This window comes from Anneissia japonica, unplaced genomic scaffold (assembly GCF_011630105.1).
Source record: "Anneissia japonica isolate Jap-2015-1 unplaced genomic scaffold, ASM1163010v1 scaffold1356_len1145284_cov175, whole genome shotgun sequence".
Lineage (NCBI taxonomy): Eukaryota > Metazoa > Echinodermata > Crinoidea > Comatulida > Comatulidae > Anneissia > Anneissia japonica.
In genome coordinates this window covers 44,778-47,862 of record NW_022706987.1, presented here as the reverse complement: position 1 = coordinate 47,862, position 3,085 = coordinate 44,778, and the positions used below count along the sequence as shown (strand labels likewise).

General features: G+C 32.3%; 1 protein-coding gene across 5 annotated transcripts in view; it reads right to left on the bottom strand.

Annotated features, from left to right (window-relative positions):
* The window catches only part of LOC117106247 (dual specificity protein phosphatase 1B-like), a 28,524-nt gene extending 28,009 nt beyond the window's left edge, over positions 1-515 (bottom strand). For 3 of the 5 annotated variants that reach the window (XM_033247603.1, XM_033247606.1, XM_033247607.1), the window contains exon 1: positions 364-515. The gene's annotated coding sequence lies outside the window, so the exon portion shown is untranslated. Of the gene's footprint in view, positions 1-125; positions 277-363 lie in introns of those variants that run through there. The other 2 variants (XM_033247604.1, XM_033247605.1) reach the window with 2 other exon arrangements.
* Positions 516-3,085: the final 2,570 nt, after the last annotated feature.

The following is a 3,085-nucleotide window of genomic DNA, read 5'->3' as shown; positions in this document are numbered from 1 at the left end:
GGGCGGGGGGGGGGGGGCTAGGCCTACTTGGGTTGGCCTATAGTACTAGGCTAGGCGGCCTCTAGTCTGTGACATTGTGATATATATTCCCTCACTCAGGCTTTATTTTACATTCATCTACCTACCACGAAGAGGACTCTCTTCTTGCATTACAGACATCACACTAGCAGAAGTAGGGTCTTTTATTACTAGGCCTGGCTAGGCCGGCCTAGGGGCCTACACTAGGGCCTACTACTTTGCCTAGGCCTAGGCCCTAGCTGGGCCTAGTGCTAGCCTAGGCCTAGCCCTAGGCTAGGCTTAGTTCTTAGGTAAGCCCTAGGCCTGGGGCAGTGATGACAAAGTTGATTTCAAACATCCACTTACTGCTCTGAAAAATTTCAGTGACAATCATTGCCTAAAGAACTGTAGTTTCATAGACAAAACAGTACCAAAGTTGTTGTTTGCTGCCCTCACCAGCATTCCTCCTCACCCGCCGCGTACTGCGTTACATTTTGTTTTCGTAGGACGATAAAGCAAAATCTCAAAAAATTATTCATAATCATATTAAGCCGGCGAATTTATTCGCACGAATCGAAAGCCTCGGTTCACTTCCTGAGCTCTCATTGCTTGGACATTTTTCTATTAGAGATATTTAAAGCTAAGGTATCTCTGTTTAAAACTAAGATAGGCTAGGCCATTCAACAGAAAAACCTAAGATATCTCTATTAACAGAGATATCTCTATTAATAGAGATATATAGGTTTTAAATAAAAATATCTTACTTAAATTTAAATAGAGATATCTTAGTTTTAAATAGAGATCTTAGTTTTAAATAGCGGTGTCTCTATTTTAAATAAAAGATGGTCAATGGTCATATATTTTGCGCCTTCCACAGGGAAAAAAAACAGAGATATCTCTATTAATAGAGGTATATAGGTTTTAAATAAAAATATCTTACTTAAATTTAAATAGAGATATCTTAGCTTTAAATAGAGATCTTAGTTTTAAATAGCGGTATCTCTATTTTAAATAAAAGATGGTCAATGGTCATATATTTTGCGCCTTCCACAGGGAAAAAAACAGAGATATCTCTATTAATAGAGGTATATAGGTTTTAAATAAAAATATCTTACTTAAATTTAAATAGAGATATCTTAGCTTTAAATAGAGATCTTAGTTTTAAATAGCGGTATCTCTATTTTAAATAAAAGATGGTCAATGGTCATATATTTTGCGCCTTCCACAGGAAAAAAAAAACGTCTCAAGGCGCTTTAAACAGATATATATATCTTTATTTAAAAGGCTAAATCTCTATTTAAAACTAAGATTTCTATCTAAACCTCAGATCTCTATTAATAGAGATATTTCTGTTAATAGAGATACCTTAGTTTTGTTTCCTGTCACAATGATAGGAATTGATTCCAGTGAGCTAGGTTTCTGGGCAGAGCTGTATTGCTGTCTCTTATACACATCTAGATGTGTATAAGAGACAGGATGTAATGTTATTATTATGGTTATTGTCACTGTCATTATTATTATTATTATTATTATTATTATTATTATTATTATTATTATTATTATTATTACTATCATCTAATTTTTGTTATTATTTTTTTTATTTTACTGGTACTACTACGTTTATAATTATTATTGTTGTTGTTGTTGCGCAAAAAAGCACCTACCAAAAATTGAAATTGAGCGATCAATACTCTTAAAATCAAATCTTAAAATATTTTTTTACATATTTTAATCATTTTTTTCTCATGTTTTTCTAATCTTTCCCTTTTAGTTTCATTTTAATTCCCTCTGATTTTTTTTCTTTTTATGTCGTCTTTTCAACGTCTAATTTCTTTTATTCCTTATTTTTTATATCATCATTCCAAATCTTATCTTCATTTCCTTTTTATCAATATTGTCAATGTTTAATGATAAAAGTTACAAACGATAAAACTGTTTTGGACTTCAAACTTGTTCTTTATCGCAGTATTCCTCTTGGTCATTGGTTTAGTGTGCAAACTTGCATTAATTATGATTACTACAGTAACACTTTCACAAACATGAAAGGTGACTGATACCCAGCTGGATACCTCAATCACGCTCAGCTAGCACTACAATCAATCATTTATTCGAACATACACCTTTAGATCGGTGGCACTCAAAATCATTTGGTGCGTTCGAAGTGAATTAAAATTCTTAGCTACAAGTACAAAATTTTTTTTTTTTTAAATTACGAAACAAAACAAGGGAATCTTAAGTAAAAATGAAATAAACACAAGTGAGTAGTGCTGCTGATGAAGCAAGTAGCTCCCCGAAAAACATGACAAGGAAATACAACCTGTCTTGCCTGTCACAAATTTCGAAGGGCCACCTGTACCATCAACAAACTCAACAATAATGTTAAGGCAATCAAAATTTATTAGTTACAAAAAAATAAAAAATAAATAAATAAATAAAAAGGAAAAGACAGTAATACTTCAATTCAGATCTTTTTCTTCACGCTCGTTTTCCATAACTTTTACAAAATTCATCAAAGTATTTCTCTACTTCATTTGTCATGGAAAGAGTAGTGGAGCCTAGGACGTAGCTTAATGTAATATCAATATTAGCACTTAAAAATTGATCCCAAACATCGATGTTATGACTACTTAATTTATATTCAAGTTTATTTAACTCCTCTAAACGTATGTTTAGGAGATCGGGACAAGAGAGTAAGAAGTGTCTTATGTCTTCTTCATTATTTGTATTGCAAAGAGTACATAAGCCATTCTTGTCTTCAGACCATCTAGAAACTCTACTATCAAGGGGCAATGTATTGGAGCGAAGTTTAAATTTCAATGATACACCTTCGAAATCCAATTTATCTAATAGATAATTTTCTAATTTAATTGTATTTTAAGTAATGAATAGTCGGTGAGGGAGGCCTTACTTTCAATATCCTCTCTCCAGTTTTCATTGTTTATTTCATTTACTTTTTTAAATAATGGATTAACCCAGTAATTGTAGTTGCCCTGATTATTAGATGTACTAGAAGGTCTTCAGATTCACATTTAATAAAGAGAACAGAAAAACATTTTACAAATTTGAAACGGAAGTTATTTGGATCACA